Raw genomic sequence first — 22,184 nt, 5'->3', positions numbered from 1 at the left:
GCCAGGTGCAGGGCTGTGTGGTGAGTGATCCTATAGACAGTCATATGACACATGCTGGGTGCAAGGCTGTGTGGTGAGTGATCCTATAGACAGTCATATGAGACATGCCGGGTGCAGGGCAGTGTGGTGAGTGATCCTATAGACAGTCATATGACACATGCTGGGTGCAGGGCTGTAGGGTGAGTGATGCTATGGACAGTCATATGACACATGCTGGGTGCAGGGCTGTGTGGTGATCCTATAGACAGTCATATGACACATGCCGGGTGCAGGACTGTGTGGTGACTGATCCTATAGACAGTCATATGAGGCATGCTGGGTGCAGGACTGTGTGGTGAGTGTGGTGATTCTATACACAGTCATATGACACATGCCGGGTGCAGGGCTGTGTGGTGAATGATCCTATAGACAGTCATATGAGACACATGCCGGGTGCAGGGCTGTGTGGTGAGTGATCCTATAGACAGTCATATGAGACATGCTGGGTGCAGGGCTGTGTGGTGAGTGATCCTATAGACAGTCATATGACACATGCTGGGAGCAGGGCTGTGTGGTGAGTGATCCTATAGACAGTCATATGACACATGCCGGGTGCAGGGCTGTGTGGTGATCCTATAGACAGTCATATGACACATGCCGGGTGCAGGGCTGTGTGGTGAGTGATCCTATAGACAGTCATATGACACATGCTGGGTGCAGGGCTGTGTGGTGAGTGATCCTATAGACAGTCATATGAGACATGCCGGGTGCAGGGCAGTGTGGTGAGTGATCCTATAGACAGTCATATGACACATGCTGAGTGCATGGCTGTGTGGTGAGTGATCCTATAGACAGTCATATGACACATGCCGGGTGCAGGGCTGTGTGGTGAGTGATCCTATAGACAGTCATATGACACATGCTGGGTGCAGGGCTGTGTGGTGAGTGATCCTATAGACAGTCATATGAGACATGCCGGGTGCAGGGCAGTGTGGTGAGTGATCCTATAGACAGTCATATGACACATGCTGAGTGCATGGCTGTGTGGTGAGTGATCCTATAGACAGTCATATGACACATGCCGGGTGCAGGGCTGTGTGGTGAGTGATCCTATAGACAGTCATATGAGACATGCCGGGTGCAGGGCTGTGTGGTGAGTGATCCTATAGACAGTCATATGAGGCATGCCGGGTGCAGGGCTGTGGGGTGAGTGATCCTATAGACAGTCATATGACACATGCCGGGTGCAGGGCTGTGTGGTGAGTGATCCTATGTACAGTCATATGACACATGCCGGGTGCAGGGCTGTGTGGTGAGTGATGATCCTATAGACAGTCATATGACACATGCCGGGTGCAGGGCTGTGTGGTGAGTGATCCTATAGACAGTCATATGAGACATGCCGGGTGCAGGGCTGTGTGGTGAGTGATCCTATAGACAGTCATATGACACATGCCGGGTGCAGGGCTGTGTGGTGAGTGATCCTATAGACAGTCATATGACACATGCTGGGTGCATGGCTGTGTGGTGAGTGATCCTATAGACAGTCATATGACACAACAACAAAAACAAATAACATTTGTAAAGCGCTTTTCTCTCATGGGACTCAAAGCGCATAAGCATGGCTCAGACCATCGTGGTACAGAGGAAGACATTTTATAAGTCCGGAAATGCCAGGCTAAACAGGTGGCTTTTCAGTCTGGATTTGAATAGCTCCAGGGATGGGGCTGTCTTTACTGGGTGTGGCAGGGAGTTCCAAAGAGTAGGGGCAGCATGACAGAAGGCTCTATCTCCAGATTTTTTGAGGTGCACTCTGGGAGTGACCAAGTTTATAGAACTTGCTGATCTGAGGTTGTGAGAGGTGTGGTGCAGCTTCAGCAAGTCCTTCATGTATCCAGGGCCCAGATTGTGCAGGGATTTGAATGTCAGCAGTCCAATCTTGAAGAGTATTCTCCATTCTATTGGTAGCCAGTGCAGTGAGTGAAGGATCGGTGTAATGTGACAGTGGCGAGGCTGGTTTGTTAGCAATCTAGCAGCAGCATTCTGCACTAATTGCAGGCGACGCAGGTCCTTTTTAGGGAGGCCAGCATAAAGGGCATTGCAGTAGTCCAGCCGTGATGTGATGAAGGCGTGGACTAGGGTTGGAAGATCCTCTGGGGGAATCAGATGCTTTATCTTTGCAATGTTCTTCAGATGAAAGAAGGAAGATTTAACTACAGATGAAATTTGGTTTCTGAAACTCAATTCCTCATCGATTAGTACGCCAAGGCTGCACACAAGGTTGGAGCGGTTTATGTCTGAATTCCCAATCCTGATTGGTGTTGCTTTAGGATAGAGCTGTTTTGATGGCGAGCACTGGCTTTGGACAAAGAGGACCTCAGTTTTGTCAGCATTCAGTTTCAACCAGTTATTATTCATCCATGCCTGTAGCTCTGCTAAGCAAGAGTTTATTTTTGGAGTAGGGTCTGTTCCCCCAGGTTTGAAGGACAGGTATAGCTGTGTGTCATCGGCGTAGCAGTGGTACGTCAGGCCATATCGTAGGATAAGTGTACCGAGTGGCAACATGTAGATTGCAAACAGCAGAGGGGATAGGATTGATCCTTGTGGCACTCAGAACTGTAGAGGTGCAGGTTTGGACATTATAGGACCTAGGGATACTCTCTGTGTTCTGTCAGTCAGGAATGATCTGAACCACTGGAGGACTGATCCACTGATGCCACAGTACTCCTGCAGTCTGTTAAGCAGGATTTCATGGTCAACTATATCAAAAGCTGCTGAGAGATCCAACAGGATTAGGATGGAGCATTCCCCTCTGTCCCTTGCCATGAGCAGGTCGTTGCAGACTAGTGTTGGGCGAACAGTGTTCGCCACTGTTCGGGTTCTGCAGAACATCACCCTGTTCGGGTGATGTTCGAGTTCGGCCGAACACCTGATGGTGTTCGGCCAAACCGTTCGTCCATATGGCCGAACTAAGAGCGCATGGCCGAACGTTCCCCGAACGTTCGACTAGCGCTGTGATTGGCCGAACGGGTCACGTGGTTCGGGCCCGAACGCGCTCTGATTGGCCGAACGGTCACGTGGTTCGGGTAAATAAATACCCGAACCACGTCATATCTCCGCCATTTCTCTGTGGGTTTAGCTTTGGGTAGGCAGGCAGGGTAGTTCGCTCTCCAGCCACGCTAGCCAGGGTCCCCCCCAGTCATTGTGTGTCGCTGCTGGGAACAGTAGTACACCGCTCGCTCAGCCACACTATATATATAGCATTGTTTACTGCCACTGTGTACCTCGCTCAGCCACGCTATATATAGCATTGTGTTTTCTGACACTCTGTGTACACGGCTTAGCCTGGCTATATAGCATTGTGTGTACTGCCACTGTGCACCTCGCTCAGCCACGCTATATATAGCATTGTGTTTTCTGACACTGTGTACACGGCTTAGCCTGACTATATAGCATTGTGTGTACTGCCACTGTGCACCTCGCTCAGCCACGCTATATATAGCATTGTGTTTTCTGACACTCTGTGTACACGGCTTAGCCTGACTATATAGCATTGTGTGTACTGCCACTGTGCACCTCGCTCAGCCACGCTATATATAGCATTGTGTTTACTGCCACTCTGTGTACACCGCTCAGCCAGACTATATACCATTGTTTACTGACACTCTGTGTACACCGCTCAGCCAGACTATATACCATTGTTTACTGACACTCTGTGTACACGGCTCAGCCTGACTATATAGCATTGTGTGTACTGCCACTGTGCACCTCGCTCAGCCACGCTATATATAGCATTGTGTTTTCTGACACTCTGTGTACACGGCTTAGCCTGACTATATAGCATTGTGTGTACTGCCACTGTGCACCTCGCTCAGCCACGCTATATATAGCATTGTGTTTACTGCCACTCTGTGTACACCGCTCAGCCAGACTATATACCATTGTTTACTGACACTCTGTGTACACCGCTCAGCCAGACTATATACCATTGTTTACTGACACTCTGTGTACACGGCTCAGCCTGACTATATACCATTGTTTACTGACACTCTGTGTACACGGCTCAGCCTGACTATATAGCATTGTGTGTACTGCCACTGTGCACCTCGCTCAGCCACGCTATATATAGCATTGTGTTTACTGCCACTCTGTGTACACCGCTCAGCCAGACTATATACCATTGTTTACTGACACTCTGTGTACACCGCTCAGCCAGACTATATACCATTGTTTACTGACACTCTGTGTACACCGCTCAGCCAGACTATATACCATTGTTTACTGACACTCTGTGTACACGGCTCAGCCTGACTATATAGCATTGTGTGTACTGCCACTGTGTACCTCGCTCAGCCACGCTATATATAGCATTGTTTACTGACACTCTGTGTACACCGCTCAGCCAGACTATATAGCATTGTGTGTACTGCCACTGTGCACCTCGCTCAGCCACGCTATATATAGCATTGTGTTTACTGCCACTCTGTGTACACCGCTCAGCCAGACTATATACCATTGTTTACTGACACTCTGTGTACACCGCTCAGCCAGACTATATACCATTGTTTACTGACACTCTGTGTACACGGCTCAGCCTGACTATATAGCATTGTGTGTACTGCCACTGTGTACCTCGCTCAGCCACGCTATATATAGCATTGTTTACTGACACTCTGTGTACACCGCTCAGCCAGACTATATAGCATTGTGTGTACTGCCACTGTGCACCTCGCTCAGCCACGCTATATATAGCATTGTGTTTACTGCCACTCTGTGTACACCGCTCAGCCAGACTATATACCATTGTTTACTGACACTCTGTGTACACCGCTCAGCCAGACTATATACCATTGTTTACTGACACTCTGTGTACACGGCTCAGCCTGACTATATAGCATTGTGTGTACTGCCACTGTGTACCTCGCTCAGCCACGCTATATATAGCATTGTTTACTGACACTCTGTGTACACGGCTCAGCCAGACTATATAGCATTGTGTGTACTGCCACTCTGTGTACACCGCTCAGCCAGACTATATAGCATTGTGTGTACTGCCACTCTGTGTACACCGCTCAGCCAGACTATATAGCATTGTGTTTACTTCCACTCTGTGTCTGCTGGGCCTGGGAACAGTAGTACACCGCTCACCTGCCACTGTATAGCATTGTGCTCTGTGTCGCTGCTGGGAATAGTGGTACACCGCTCACCCGCCACTGTATAGCATTGTGCTCTGTGTCGCTGCTGGGAATAGTGGTACTGTATAGCATTTCTGTACTGCCACTGTACTGCTGCCAGTCAGCGTGTACTGTAAGGATAAGTGAAATGAGGAAGAAATCCGGTGAAAGAGGAAGGGGCAAGGGAAGAGGTGTTTCCCCTGACGGTTCACCTACAGGCCACAGGGGAGCACCCAAGAAAACCCACTCAATACCGCCCATGTTGTCCAGGACAACAACCCTCACAGATCCAAAAGAACAGGACCAGATAATTACTTGGATGACCTCTCAAGCGTCCAGCAGTGGGTTAAGCAGCACCAGCACATCACGCACGAGGTCCGAGTCCTCAGCCAGTTACAAGGAGCCAGTGGGCACAAAGCTGACACAACCGGCAGCGACACCACGCACACAACTGCCAGATAACCAGTCCGATGAATTACCTCAGGACACAATGGGGTATTCACAGGAGCTATTCCCAGCCCAACAAACTTCCACCTTTCAAAGGTCAATGGAGGAACAGCCAGAAATGTTGTGCCCGGATTCACAACCATTAACTGTGGGAAATGCACCGCGCACTGAAATACAAGGCGAGTCCGAGGAGGACTCGGAAACCCAAATCCCAGAGCAAGTTGGGCAGGAGGGGTTGCAATTGCAGGAGGTCGGCCGACAAGATCTGGAAGACGACGTTGGAGTGAGCTGCGCAGAGGTTGTTCTGGGGAGCTCTACTCCACGGCGGCGGCCCCCCACAATGACATATGACGAGTTTGAGGAGATGGAAGAGGAGGGTATGGACAATGTGGACATAGACCCAGATTTTGTTTGTGAACGAGAACATCGCCGTCGTAGCAGCAGCACAGATGAGTCTGTTGAAGAACCCACTGCTGCACGAGTTCGCCTTGTGCCACAAGGTAGGCGGCGCGCAATTTCAGGCACCACAAGCGTGGAAGTTCAAGTGAGAGGCAAAAGAGGAGCAAACAGAAATCGCCAGCAAGGCAGGTGCTCCAAAGTCTGGGCTTTCTTTGAAGACTGCACTGAGGATGTTACCATGGCGATTTTCAAGGTGTGCAAGACCCGCCTGAGCAGGGGGAAAAGTATTAACAACCTCTCCACCACCAGCATGAGCCGCCACATGCTATCCAAACATCCCACTCTGTGGGCAAACGCGGCAGGACAGGGTACCAGCAACACTGCCTCCCTTGGGTTCACCAGACTCACCACCAGACCCGCCTCAGCAGCAGCAGTAGCCCAGCCATTGCGTGGTTCACAACATTCACAAACATCAGACGACGCTGACACTGTCACTTTCCGGAGTAGTGCTCTTGAGGTCTCCCAGTGTTCATCAAACACAACAACCAACAGCCCTTCCGTGTGCAGCGCTACGGTTCAGTTGTCTGTGTCGGAGATGTTTGAGCGCAAGAGGAAATTGCCAGCAAATGACCCCCGGGCCGTAGCAGTAACAGCCAGCATAGCCAAGCTTCTGGCCTGCGAAATGCTGCCATATCGAGTGGTGGAGACAAACAGCTTCAAGGGCATGATGTCAGTGGCCATCCCACGTTACGTGGTTCCCAGCCGCTACCACTTTGCGCGCTCTGCAGTGCCTGAGTTGCATGAGCACGTGGTCAGCAAAATAACCCGAAGCTTGAAGAATGCCGTTGCCTGCAAGGTTCACCTCACCACTGACACTTGGACGAGTACGTTCGGACAGGGTCGATACATCTCCCTTACCGCGCACTGGGTGAACCTTGTGGAGCCTGGCAGCGATTCCTCACCTGCTACGGCGCGGGTGTTGCCCACGCCGCAAACAGCTGCACCGCCGTCCCTCCCACTGGATAACAACAGCAGCACCTACCTCTCTGACTCCTTCTCCTCCAACGCATCTCAAAGCTGTACCTCATCCGGAAACGCTAACCCAGCAGCAGTAGGATCGTGGAAGCAGTGCAGCACAGCTGTTGGCATGCGTCAGCAAGCGTTGCTGAAGCTGATCTGCCTTGGGGATAAGCAGCACACAGGGGAGGAAATTTGGAAGGGAATAAAGGAACAGACGGATTTGTGGCTGGCACCGCTGGACCTGAAACCGGGCATGGTTGTGTGTGATAATGGGAGTAATCTCATTCGCGCTTTAAGGTTGGCTAAGCTGACACACATCCCTTGCCTGGCGCACGTGATGAACCTAGTAGTTCAGCGGTTCCTGAGGACATACCCAGGCGTGGCCGATCTTCTGTTGAAGGTGCGTCGAGTGGCCAAACATTGTAGAAATTCCAGTACTGCTTCGGGGGCACTCGCCAAGATGCAGGAGCGCTTCAATCTCCCCCACCATCGCTTGCTGTGTGATGTCCCTACGCGCTGGAATTCTACGCTGCACATGCTAGCACGCTTTTGTGAGCAGAAGAGTGCAGTGGTCCAGTACATGACGGCGCAGTACCGAGGCGCATCCGGCCAGCTGCCAAGCTTCTGTGGATCCGATTGGGCCAACATGTTGGACCTCTGCCAAGTCCTCCAAAATTTTGAGCAATCCACGTTGCTTGTGAGCAGTGACAACTCTTCAGTCAGCATTACCATACCACTGCTGTGTTTACTGAAGAGGTCAATGTTGAAAATCAAGGAAACAGCTGTCATGATGCAACTGGGGGAATCTGAAGGAGAAAACGATCAGCGTGATGGTACCAACATCAGGCCATCCGCCTCAGGGAACGCTGGCCCCAGCAGCTATGATGAAGAAGAGGAGGAGGAACAGCTGGAGTTGGAGCAGGAATTTCATGCCACCACTGACGAGGGCCAGAGCGGTGCACGTTGGACTTCCACAATTCAGCGCGAATGGTCAGCAGAAGCAGACCAGGAGGAAGGTGACGACTATGATGCATCACAACAACTATCACAACGCTCACAAGAGGATGATGAGGATTCTGGTAGGACTCTGGCACACATGGCTCAATTCATGCTAGACTGCATTGAACGCAACCCACGCATTGTGCGCATTCTGGACAACACCAATTACTGGGTTTATACCCTTCTGGATCCACGGTACAAACACAATGTTCCAAAACTGCTTGAAGAAAGAGTCAGACAGGTCAAAATGGAAGAATACCAGCAGGCCCTTGTGGAGACTTTAGAGAGGAGATTGACATCCTCCCCCTCCTCTAGCCAGTTGTACGCCGACAGACTGACTTCCGCAAACCCAGGACCACCAGGAGGGCAGCAAACAACGCAAGCCGCAGCTAGTGCCCAAAAGGGAATGGTATCGGCAGTGTCCTTGGAGTGGGAAAATTTTCTGACACCCATGCAGAAGCAGCCCCCCTGAACAGCAAGCGTGCAGATCCACCTCCAACACCGATCGCCTGGAGAAGATGGTCAAGGACTACATGTCAGATGACGTAGCTGTGTCGAACAATCCATCCGCACCCTTCAACTATTGGGTATCGAAGCTAGACACCTGGCACGAACTGGCAATGTACACAATAGAGGTGCTGGCTTGCCCGGCAGCCAGCGCTATGTCGGAACGCTGTTTCAGTGCTGCCGGAGGCATCGTCACAGATCGGCGTATCCGCCTCTCCACAGAAAATGCAGACCGTCTGACTCAAATTAAAATGAATCAATCCTGGATTGGAAATGACTACGCAACACTCCAGGACCCCAACCAAGTAACATGACCAATGAACATCTGGGATGGTGTAGCGTTTCCGGTCCCTGTTTATTGAACCTCTCATCTGTATTACATTTATGACTGCATGGCGGCAAAAAGCATTGCTGCTTTATCCGCACGCTTTTTGTCCTCATGCAAGGCCTGGGTTGTTGTGTCTCAAAAAGCATGGCCTTCTCCTCCTGCGCCTGCTCCTGTTCCATCACGTGTGCTGCTGCTGCTGCTGGGTTAGCGTTGCCGGTCCCTGTTTATGGAACCTCTTATCTTTATTACATTTATGACTGCATGGCGGTACAAAGCATGCTATCCGCACGCTTCTTGTCCTCATGCAAGGCCTGGGTTGTTGTGTCTCACAAAGCGTGGCCTTCTCCTCCTGCGCCTCCTCCTGTTGCATCACGTCTGCTGCTGCTGGGTTAGCGTTGCCGCGTGGTCCCTGTTTATTGAACCACTCACTTTATTACATTTATGACTGCATGGCGGTACAAAGCATGCTATCCGCACGCATCTTGTCCTCATGCAAGGCCTGGGTTGTTGTGTCTCACAAAGCGTGGCCTTCTCCTCCTGCGCCTCCTCCTGTTCCATCACGTCTGCTGCTGCTGGGTTAGCGTTGCCGCGTGGTCCCTGTTTATTGAACCACTTATCTTTATTACATTTATGACTGCATGGCGGTACCTCATGCAAGGCCTGGGTTGTTGTGTCTCACAAAGCGTGGCCTTCTCCTCCTGCGCCTCCTCCTGTTCCATCACGTCTGCTGCTGCTGGGTTAGCGTTGCCGCGTGGTCCCTGTTTATTGAACCACTTATCTTTATTACATTTATGACTGCATGGCGGTACCTCATGCAAGGCCTGGGTTGTTGTGTCTCACAAAGCGTGGCCTTCTCCTCCTGCGCCTCCTCCTGTTCCATCACGTCTGCTGCTGCTGGGTTAGCGTTGCCGCGTGGTCCCTGTTTATTGAACCACTTATCTTTATTACATTTATGACTGCATGGCGGTACCTCATGCAAGGCCTGGGTTGTTGTGTCTCACAAAGCGTGGCCTTCTCCTCCTGCGCCTCCTCCTGTTCCATCACGTCTGCTGCTGCTGGGTTAGCGTTGCCGCGTGGTCCCTGTTTATTGAACCACTTATCTTTATTACATTTATGACTGCATGGCGGTACCTCATGCAAGCCCTGGGTTGTTGTGTCTCACAAAGCGTGGCCTTCTCCTCCTGCGCCTCCTCCTGTTCCATCACGTCTGCTGCTGCTGGGTTAGCGTTGCCGCGTGGTCCCTGTTTATTGAACCATTTATCTTTATTACATTTATGACTGCATGGCGGTACCTCATGCAAGGCCTGGGTTGTTGTGTCTCACAAAGCGTGGCCTTCTCCTCCTGCGCCTCCTCCTGTTCCATCACGTGTGCTGCTGCTGCTGCTGGGTTAGCGTTGCCGGTCCCTGTTTATGGAACCTCTTATCTTTATTACATTTATGACTGCATGACGGTACAAAGCATGCTATCCGCACGCTTCTTGTCCTCATGCAAGGCCTGGGTTGTTGTGTCTCACAAAGCGTGGCCTTCTCCTCCTGCGCCACCCTCCTCCTGTTCCATCACGTGTGCTGCTGCTGGGTTAGCGTTACCGGTCCCTTTTCCTGGAACCTCTTATATGTATTACATTTATGACTGCATGCCGACAAAAAGCATGTTACCTGTGCAAAGAAAACAGACATTTCCCGCATTTAAAAGACAGTTTTCCCTTTGAAACTTTAAAATCGATTTTCTCAAAAACTATAAGCTCTTTTTGCTAAAATTTTTTTCCTCTTGTACCCGCTCCCAAGGTGCACATACCCTGTACATTTGGGGTATGTAGCATGTAAGGAGGCTTTACAAAGCACAAAAGTTCGGGTCCCCATTGACTTCCATTATGTTCGGAGTTCGGGTCGAACACCCGAACATCGCGGCCATGTTCGGCCTGTTCGGCCCGAACCCGAACATCTAGATGTTCGCCCAACACTATTGCAGACTTGGATGAGGGCTGTTTCACAGCTGTGGTGTTTCTTAAAGCCAGATTGTAGAGGGTCCAGGATGTTGTTTACTGACAGCCTGGTTTCAAGTTGCAGATAGACAGCCTTTTCAATAACTTTACCTAAGAAGGGGAGGTTGGAGACAGGTCTGTAGCTGCTCATTGCATCTGGATCCATGGAATGTTTTTTAAGAAGGGGCTTGATGATTCCTTCTTTTAGAGAGGTAGGAAACCTCCCTGCTTGCAGAGAGCAATTTACTATTTTGTGAAATGCTGGACCAAGCAGGGCAGGGCATTTCAGCATACGTTTAGTTGGTCCAGGGTCCAGGTCGCAGGTTGTCTGGTGGAGGCAACAGAGGATGTCTGAGATCTCTTCCTCACTAATACTTTTGAAATCAGTCCAGGGTGTTAGGTTGTTTTTGCCACTATTTCCAGGAGTTGAATAAGTCTTAGGTGCTGTGGACTGAATGAGACACCGAATAGAGGATACTTTGTCAGTAAAGTAGCAAGCAAATTTTTCGCATAGCTCCTTTGAGGGAGTTATAGTAGGTTTTAGACAGGATGGGTGTCACAGGAGCCCTTGTGGCTGACCGCACTTTAGCCTTCTAAACGGTGCCAGCGCACAGATCGTGCGAACTCTGGTCGCAGTCAATGCGCAGGAACCGTTAAGAATTAGCCGCAGACAACTCAGAAGGGCGCCTGTGAGACACGGGTGATTACAACGTCACCCACTGGTTCAGAGTAAACTGCCACCACCGCGGTTACTATGGGACCGTGGGGCCCACTAACTGACTGACTAATCCTGCGAATAAAACGGTTAAACACACGATATTCTGTCTAGCCAACAACAAACAAACAGTAGCGTATCTTCAGAGACCCGGGATCAGTTCTGTGTGTGCTGATAAGCAGGGTAGCGGAACAGTGAATGACTTGGAGGAAGTCTTTTATTCACAGCAATATAAATAATTAATATATACAGACAATTATTAAAATCAACAATTATGGAAACAGTAATAGCCAGTATGAAAAGTAAAAGAAGGGAGAAAAATACTTATGGTTTGTGGAAATATGTCCTTTTCTGAGAAAATCGTCAAGTTCAAGCAAAACGGTTTCAAGTTCTTAAAGTTCTTAGTTTCAATCAAAGTTCAGCAGAAGTCTTTGTTCCAGGTTACAGAAGAGATGGCCAAATAAAGATGGCCGCTAGCACATGTTCCTTTGTTTCAGATGGGTCAGCAAGATGGCCACCAGCCCTATGTCCTCTGAGCTGGCAGCAGGATGTTCTCAGATGGGTGGAAATGTGAGGACACATCTGCCCGCCTGCTGGCCAGGTGCTTTTGATGAAGCTGGTTTGGGGGTGTGGCCATGCCAGCCCCTCTGAGTCACCAACCAATGACAGTTCATTCCCTCTGAGAGATTTTTAGGGCTAAACTTATGAAATGCTGTAACTCCTGAACCATACACGTTATATTTAGGAGGGTAACAGCTTCATACTTGTGGGAAAATACAGATTAATATGACATCAGACACGGCTAAGCCAGCGGGTCAGGCTCCTGAGAAGATTCATATCTCGATAATCGGCCAGTCTATCCCAATGAATTTCATATCAGCACGATGGCCAGATTTTACCGAACGAGGCGATATGAATTTTATAGCTGTGCGACATACGGTTTTCATATGCTGACAGGAAATCCTACCACCCATGCTTTCTTATGGCCCCTGCCCGGTGCCGAATCGTCTGGCTTTCTATGGCCCCCCCTGTGGAGCCAGTTTCCTGGTCCTTTTCATGGGGACATCTGCTGTAGGGGGAATGAGCTAGGCCCTGCAGGGAACCCTGCCAGGTGCGAGATTCCTGAGTGGTGATGCATTCATGAGGGGTGAGGGGACTGCTTTGGCTCACAGGGGAACAGATCTCTGGATTTAAAACAACACAAAAATGTCGTTTTCGGATCGCTTGCATGACTGCACAGATCCGCCAGGGAGCGATCAGGAAAGCGACTGTGAATTCTCTAGATTCACCTGCGTTTCTCACGGCTATTCCGTGACACCTCCCTCTCCTGACGCTGTGTAGGGGGTTGTCAGCAAGACATCCGCCGTAGCAGCCATTGGCGCTGTCGGGTCTAGTTCCCCCTGACACCGGGACAGCCCATCGGCGTTTTGGTGTCGGCTGCCTGCTTTGTGTTGGATCGTAAAGTCGTACTGTTGCAATGACAGGCTCCACCGTAGGAGCTTGCCATTGGTCCCAGCAGTACGGTTTAGCCAACTGAGGGGGTTATGGTCGGTAATGATCGTGAAGGAGCGGCCGTACAGATACGATTGTAGTCTCTGTAGGGCCCACACGATCGCTAGGCACTCCTTTTCAGTTGTGGAGTAGGCTACCTCTCGGGGCAGGAGCTTCCGGCTCAGGTAGAGGATAGGGTGTTCATCTCCCCTTCCATCCACCTGGCTGAGGACTGCGCCGAGACCGTAGTCAGAGGCATCGGTTTGCACAACAAACCGACGACTGAAATCCGGGGCTTGAAGCACAGGGGCACTCGCGAGTGCCTGCTTCAACGCTTGGAAGGCGTTCTCGCAAGCGGGGGTCCAGCTAACAACCTTGGGGTGTTTCTTGCTAGTGGCATCGGTCAGGGGCTTCGCCAGGGTACTATAGGCTGGAACGAATTTCCTATAGTAGCCGGCGGTCCCCAGGAACGCCTGGACCTGCTTTTTCGTGATAGGCCGAGGCCATGCCAGGATGGCGTCAACCTTTCCCGTGTCAGGTTTCAGGGTGTTACCCCCCACCCGGTGACCTAAGTACTGCACCTCGGTCATACCAATCTGACACTTACTCGGCTTAACTGTCAGATTGGCTGCGGCCAGCCTCTCTAGTACCTGGGACAGGTGTTTGAGGTGTTCCTCCCAGGTGGGGCTGAACACCGCAATGTCATCCAAGTACGCTACAGCGAACCCTTGCAGCCCCTCCAGCAGGTCGTTTACGGCCCGCTGAAAAGTGGCAGGAGCGTTCTTCATCCCAAAGGGCATCATCGTGAACTCGAAGAGGCCAAAAGGGGTGATGAAGGCCGACTTCTGCCTCGCGTCAGGTGCAAGTGGTATCTGCCAGTACCCCCGGCTCAGATCCATGATTGATAGGTACCTGGCGGACGCCAGCGTATCCAACAACTCATCGATGCGAGGCATGGGGTAGGCGTCTGTAGTGGTGATGGCGTTCAACTTCCTGTAGTCCACGCAGAACCGAGTTGTCTGGTCCTTCTTGGGGACCAGGACAACAGGGGCTGCCCAGGCACTACAGGACTTTTGAACAACCCCTAGCTCCAGCATCTCCCTCACCTCTTTCTGCATGTCCGCTTGCACCTCTGGGGAGACGCGGTAAGCGGATTGCCTGATGGGGGGATGGGCGCCCGTATCTACCCTATGCACTGCCCGACTGGTCCGCCCCGGGACACCGGAGAAGGTTTGCTGGTACGGACCGAGCACCTCCTGCAACTGCTCTTGCTGGGAAGAGGAGAGTTGTGGGTTGACGCTTAGGTCGCTGTCCACATCTCGTATGTCAGCCAGCAGGTCTAACAGGGGGTCTGCCTCTCCCTGCTCTAACTGGCTGCACACTGGCAGCACATACTTGGTCCTGTCATGGTGGGCCTTCAGCATGTTGACATGAAAGCCTTTCTGTTTCCTGCCTCCCATGTTCACCAGGTATGTCAGAGGGTTTAACCGTTGCACTATAGTGTAGGGTCCCTCCCAGGCCGCTTGCAGCTTGTTCTGCCTCACTGGAAGAAGGGCATACACTTTGTCACCTACTTCAAATGACCTCTCTCCAGCAGTGCGGTCATACCAGAGTTTTTGCTTGGCCTGAGCCTGGGCCATGTTTTCCGTTACCATTTCTGTGAGGGACTCCATCTTGTCCCTGAACTTGAGGACATAATCCACTACAGAGACATCTGTGGGGTCCCCCTTGCCCTCCCACGTCTCCCGCATCAATTGTAGGGGTCCTCGGACATTCCTACCATACAGGAGCTCGAACGGGGAGAACCCGGTAGATTCCTGCGGCACCTCCCTGTATGCAAACAACAGATGAGGCAGGTATCGTTCCCAGTCCCCACCTTGCGACTCAACAAACGTGGTCAGCATTTGCTTCAGCGACCCGTTGAACCTTTCACACAGTCCATTGGTCTGCGGGTGGTAGGGACTGGAGACAAGGTGCGTCATCTGTATCTTTTTGCACAGGGCCTCCATGAGTCCGGACATAAACTGGGTTCCCTGATCAGAGAGCATCTCCGCAGGGAACCCGACTCGGGAGAAAATGTTAAGTAGCGCATCGGCTACCTTGTCCGCCCTCAGGGAGGAAAGTGCCATGGCCTCAGGATAGCGGGTGGCGTAATCCACCACCGTCAGGATGTACCTTTTGCCACTGCTGCTGGGAGTGGGCAACGGTCCAATTATGTCGACCGCCACTCTGTGAAAGGGCTCACCTATGATTGGCAGTGGACACAAGGGAGCTTTGCGGGGATTCCCAGCCCTTTTTACCTTTTGGCAAATGGTACATGAGCGGCAGTAGTTCGTCACATCTATCCGCATTTGAGGCCAGTAGAAATGTCCCCGGATACGATCAAGTGTCCTGTGGATCCCCAAGTGCCCGGCCAGGGGAATGTCATGTGCGGACTTCAGCACATGCCCCCGGAAGGCACTAGGTACCACAAGCAACTTGGTACCCATCCCCATTTCACCTTCGGTGGGGTGTACAGGCTCACTGTACAACTTCCCACCTTCCCAGTATACCTTGAATGTAGCCTCGTCTGTGAGGGGCTCAGAAGCCTGTTTTCTGAGGGCCTCGAGGCTAGGGTCAGTCTGGAGTGCTTGCACAAATGCAGCACTCTCACTCTCAGCCAGCTGGCCCGTGGCATATGAGGCTAGTGGCTGAAGGGTACCATCCCTGTGGTCAGAGGAGGGGGAGGAGGCCGGAACCTCCTCCACCTGTTCTGAGCGCAGGTTCTGAGCAGTACGGCTGCGTGTTACCGCTAGCACAGGTATACCTTCAGAATGGCACATATTGGCATCACCTACATCATTGTTACAAGCATTAATAACAGTAACAGGAACATTTTCATCACAGACAGCTTGTACATCAAACACAGGTTCCCTTGAACTGGGCACGTTCAACCCACCTCCCCCCTGTGTGCAAAGTACCTGGGTGTGGGCAGAGAGTCCGTCTCCGTCCTGGCAATCCACAGGGCTTGGTGCAGGTTCATAGTACGACACCAGCGTGCCTAAGTCGGTCCCCAGCAAAACAGGGACCGGCAGTTGGTCCAGGATCCCAACAACCTTCTCGTGGACCCCCACCCCCCAGTCGATGGACACCCGGGCTTGGGGAATGTGCGAAAGAGTGCCCCCCACTCCAGTGAGGGTGAGGTACTGGTCAGGAATGATGGCCTCTGCGGGGACAAGGTGTGCACGCACCAGAGTGACATCTGCTCCGGTGTCACGGAAACCAGTGACAAGCTGGTCATTCACAGTAACCAGCTGGTGATTGCTTGTGATGGGGGAGTTCCCTGTCCCCTTTGCAAACATCAGGTTGGATGCGGCTCCTGGTTGGGGTACGCTGGCGGGTGGTGTCTGCCGCGGGCGAGGTGCGGGTGGTCCAGGTGCTGGGGTGGTCTGCCTCCGCTCCGGACAGGTGAACTTCATGTGTCCCGTCTTGTGGCAGTAGTGACAGGTGACCTCTCCAGGGGCTGCAGACCTGGGTGCAGCAGCTGCGCTGGGTGGCCTCTGTGGCGGACGGCTCACAGGGGCAGGAGAGTCTGCCAGAGTATTGGGCTGACCTCCTCTCCAGCTGGATGGGGCAGTTCTGCGGGTATCAGCCACCCGGGTAGTGGCAAAAGTCTCAGCAAGGTCTGCAGCGACAGTTGCTGAAGCCGGCTTGCGTTCTAGCACAAATTGTCGTACATCAGCAGGGCAAATGTTCAGAAATTGTTCCAGGACTATCAAGTCCTCCAGGACATCATAAGCCCCTTTGGTGAGGCCTAGAGTCCACTGCCGGAGTGTGGTGAGCAAGCTGCTGGCCACATCTCGGTACGAATCAGAAGGCTTTTTCTGCCAGGCCCTGAACTTTTTCCGATAGGCTTCTGGCGTCAGCTGGTACTTAGTAATGATAGCGTCTTTTATAGCAGCATAATCATTATCCTTCTCCGCAGGCAATTCTGCGAAGGCATCAAGCGCTTTGTAGCGCAGCAAAGGTGTCAGATGTCTGGCCCACTGGTCTTGGGACAGACGATACTGACGGCATGCCTTTTCAAAAGACCGCAAAAACAAGTCAATGTCAGTGTCTTTTTCAATATTGGCAAATTTAAATTTCGCACTTACGGGTGGTGCAGCTCCTTCAGCAGGGAGACTGGGCGGTGAACTCCGGCTGGCCTGTTGCACTTTTGCCATGTTTAGCTCATGCTGTCGTTGGCGCTCCCGTTCTCGCTCAGCGGCATCCCTCTCTGCGTGGCGTTCTGCAGATTGGCGCTCCCGTTCCTCTCGTGCTTCCATGTACTGCATGTACTTTTCCAGGTCCGTCTCCATCAGCTTTTGTAATGCCTGCTGCATTACCGGGTCAGCACCCCTGGACAGTCCAGTACTGGCCGGTTCCAGGCGAGTACTTTCAGAAACTCTGGGATTGGGGTCCATACTGACAGTCTCTGGCGTAACTGTTGCAACAGGGCCCGCAGGATGCTCAACCTCTGTACGCCTAGGATCTTCAGCCTCTGGTTCCCCTCGATTGTCAGATGGGCTGGTATCCACCTCAGCGGACACTCCCGGCTCCCGCAGTTGCTGGGTATCCCATCTGGACAAGTCTGCTATCAGGTCCTGTTGTTTCCTGCGGCCGACGTCAATGCCTCTCATTTGGCAAAGATTTTGCAGGTCCGACAGGCACATGTTCTGGTAGTTCCCGGACATTTCCATGCCAAATAAAATAAAACTTTTGGGGAGGGGTACTGGCTACACAGTCTCTCTGTATATATAAAAAATATATTGCTTCCCAGCTACACCAACGAATTAGTTCGTTTCTCGATAGCGCTAGCGCTATCGCAGATACTTTCAGCACAACACAGATCCCACCGCTGCCACCACTGTCACAGGAGCCCTTGTGGCTGACCGCACTTTAGCCTTCTAAACGGTGCCAGCGCACAGATCGTGCGAACTCTGGTCGCAGTCAATGCGCAGGAACCGTTAAGAATTAGCCGCAGACAACTCAGAAGGGCGCCTGTGAGACACGGGTGATTACAACGTCACCCACTGGTTCAGAGTAAACTGCCACCACCGCGGTTACTATGGGACCGTGGGGCCCACTAACTGACTGACTAATCCTGCGAATAAAACGGTTAAACACACGATATTCTGTCTAGCCAACAACAAACAAACAGTAGCGTATCTTCAGAGACCAGGGATCAGTTCTGTGTGTGCTGATAAGCAGGGTAGCGGAACAGTGAATGACTTGGAGGAAGTCTTTTATTCACAGCAATATAAATAATTAATATATACAGACAATTATTAAAATCAACAATTATGGAAACAGTAATAGCCAGTATGAAAAGTAAAAGAAGGGAGAAAAATACTTATGGTTTGTGGAAATATGTCCTTTTCTGAGAAAATCGTCAAGTTCAAGCAAAACGGTTTCAAGTTCTTAAAGTTCTTAGTTTCAATCAAAGTTCAGCAGAAGTCTTTGTTCCAGGTTACAGAAGAGATGGCCAAATAAAGATGGCCGCTAGCACATGTTCCTTTGTTTCAGATGGGTCAGCAAGATGGCCACCAGCCCTATGTCCTCTGAGCTGGCAGCAGGATGTTCTCAGATGGGTGGAAATGTGAGGACACATCTGCCCGCCTGCTGGCCAGGTGCTTTTGATGAAGCTGGTTTGGGGGTGTGGCCATGCCAGCCCCTCTGAGTCACCAACCAATGACAGTTCATTCCCTCTGAGAGATTTTTAGGGCTAAACTTATGAAATGCTGTAACTCCTGAACCATACACGTTATATTTAGGAGGGTAACAGCTTCATACTTGTGGGAAAATACAGATTAATATGACATCAGACACGGCTAAGCCAGCGGGTCAGGCTCCTGAGAAGATTCATATCTCGATAATCGGCCAGTCTATCCCAATGAATTTCATATCAGCACGATGGCCAGATTTTACCGAACGAGGCGATATGAATTTTATAGCTGTGCGACATACGGTTTTCATATGCTGACAGGAAATCCTACCACCCATGCTTTCTTATGGCCCCTGCCCGGTGCCGAATCGTCTGGCTTTCTATGGCCCCCCCTGTGGAGCCAGTTTCCTGGTCCTTTTCATGGGGACATCTGCTGTAGGGGGAATGAGCTAGGCCCTGCAGGGAACCCTGCCAGGTGCGAGATTCCTGAGTGGTGATGCATTCATGAGGGGTGAGGGGACTGCTTTGGCTCACAGGGGAACAGATCTCTGGATTTAAAACAACACAAAAATGTCGTTTTCGGATCGCTTGCATGACTGCACAGATCCGCCAGGGAGCGATCAGGAAAGCGACTGTGAATTCTCTAGATTCACCTGCGTTTCTCACGGCTATTCCGTGACAATGGGTTACATAGTCTATCAACTGTGCGAAATAGTTGGGCTGGCCTGTTGGCGGCCTTTGCAATCTCCTGTGATAGGTAGGAGGATTTTTTCTTGGTGATTGCATCTTGGTAGCTTTCCAGGTGAGAGACAAGGGTGTGTTTATCTTTTGAATTCTGAGATTTTCGCCACTTCCTTTCTAGTCTGTGCGCTTCTTTCTTTAGGTCCTTTAGTGAGCTGTCAAACCACTGTGCATGGTGAAGTGGTGTAGACCGTTTAATGCGAACTGGAGCAAGGGCGTCATAGGCAGATAACACTGCATGGTTGTACATCAGGACCATAGAGTCTGGGTCTGCGCAATGATTGGTTAATGCGTCAAAGTTGAGGGTATTCTGAACGTGCTGGGGTGAGACATCTTTCAGAGAATGGTATTTTATGAGTTCTTTCCCTCTGGGTTTTATCGCTGGTGCTGTCAGAGAGAAGTGGATGGTGTGGTGGTCTGACCATACCACTGGGTTTATATCCATGTGTGATATTAAAAGTCCGGAATGAAATATAAGATCCAGGGTGTGCCCTTTCTTGTGGGTGGGGAGCTTGACAGCCTGAGAGAAACCCAGTTCATTCATTATGAGAAGTAGTTCACTTCCTAGGCGAGAGTCGTGATCATCCACCCATGCATTGAAGTCTAGAGATGTCGCGAACCTCCGATTCACGTTTCGCAAACCGGGTTCACGAACTTCCGCGGAAGGTTCGGTTCGCGGAAAAGTTCGCGAACTGCAATAGACTTCAATAGGGATGCGAACTTTCAAAAATAGAAAAAATTATGCTGGCCACAAAAGTGATGGAAAAGATGTTTCAAGGGGTCTAACACCTGGAGAGGGGCATGGCGGAGTGGGATACATGCCCAAAGTCCTGGAGAAAAATCTGGATTTGACGCAAAGCAGCATTTTGAGGGCAGAAATCACATTGAATGCTAAATTGCAGGCCTAAAGTGCTTTAAAACGTCTTGCATGGGTATACATCAATCAGGGAGTGTAATTAGAGTTCTGCTACACACTGACACACCAAACTCACTGTGTAACGCAGCGCAAACAGCTGTTTGCGTAGTGACGGCCGTACTGGACTGGTGTGCACCGTGGCCAGAGTGTAGGCCGTGGCGTTTTTCAAGCCCATATGGTCGCCGGGCTGTGGTAGCTCAATGATAGAACAACAGTGACTGTCCAGCTGATCAAATTTGGTCTGACCACAATGAAGCAACGACCTTATTATCTTTTGTGTGCCACCCCCACCCAAGACACTCAAATAGCCGGCGGTCATTGCTTCATTGTGATGCGCAAGCCCCTTCACCGCGGCAAGGTAATGATCATGAAGGGGGATGGGCACATGTACATGCCTTTTGTTTTATTGTTGCAGCTGACCGCAGTGCAGCCAGAAAAATTAGGCAGGCATGTACACGCACCAGAAAAATTTGTGTAGCGGCCGCTGCTAGCAGCGGCCTTAAAAATTCAGGAATCCGCCTAGAGTCCTGGACCCTGTTGGTGGTGGCAGAGAAGGCAGTCAAGCGGCCTGCAAGCAGAGATGCTGTGTGTGGGGACTGACTTAGTCTTCGGTCATGCAGTAGCCCTCCGGGATCCATTCCTCATTAATCTTGATAAAGGTCAGGTACTGAACACTGTCGTGACTTAGGCGACTTCTCTTCTCAGTAACTATGCCTCCAGCTGCACTGAAGGACAGGACGCTTGCGGCAGGGCAAGAGAGAAGTTGTATGGCAAATTGGGACAGCTCTGGCCACAGGTCAAGCCTGCGCAACCAGTAGTCCAAGGGTTCATCGTCGCTTTTCGCAGAGTCTACATCCACTCTCAGGGCCAGGTAGTCGGCTACCTGCCGCTCCAGGCATTGTTGGAGGGTGGATCCGGAAGGATTATGGCGAGGAGTTGGACTAAAGAACGTCCGCATGTCCGACATCACCCTGAGATCGCTGGAGCATCCTGTCCTTGTCTGCGTGGACTTGCTTCCTTCACGGACAGCTGGGTAGTGCTGTGGGCAGAGGAGAAGGAACCGCTGAAGGGAAGAGGCGGTGTGGAGGAGGGTGGCTGTGAAGGTGCAAGGGAGAAAGTGGATAAAAACGATGCACCTGAAGGAGGAAGAGGAGAAGGAGGGTGGCTTGTCTTTTGAGGGGTGCTGCTTTTCCTCAGGTGTTCTTGCCATAGCTGTTTGTGCCTTCTCTCCAGGTGCCTTCATAAGGCACTTGTCCCTACGTGAGAGTTGGCCTTTCCACGGCTCAATTTTTGCTGGCAGAGACAACAGATGGCTTTGCTCCGATCTGAGACACACACGTGAAAAAAAATCCAAACCGCTGAGCCCCCCTGGGCTGATGGCGCTACGGTGGCATCAGCAGCTGACGTTGAAGGGCATGTGTGCTGGCTGGCCATAGCTGGCGATACATGGCGCCGGACACTGCCCCCAGCTGTTTCTGAGGATGAGCTCCCTCTGGTTCTATCATGGAGTCGTCTCCTCCTACTCCTCTCTGACTCCTCCTCTGAACTGTCCCCCTGGTCATCTCCTCTACCGGGAACATATGTGGTATCCGTATAATCGTCATCATAATCCTCCTGGCCAGCTGTGCTTTCTTCAGACACCTCCTCAAGTGCACCAACTTCAGGTGGTCCACCATCATCCCCATCCACACACGTTACGTCCATATTATCGCCACCTAACTCAGACGTATGAGGTGGTGTACCTGCGCCTTCTTGTTGTTGTGGCAGTAGTGGCTGGGAATCAGTGATTCCACCACCACCACC

Source organism: Hyperolius riggenbachi, chromosome 7, assembly GCF_040937935.1.
Source record: "Hyperolius riggenbachi isolate aHypRig1 chromosome 7, aHypRig1.pri, whole genome shotgun sequence".
In the NCBI taxonomy this organism is placed as follows: domain Eukaryota; kingdom Metazoa; phylum Chordata; class Amphibia; order Anura; family Hyperoliidae; genus Hyperolius; species Hyperolius riggenbachi.
This window is presented reverse-complemented; position numbering follows the sequence as displayed.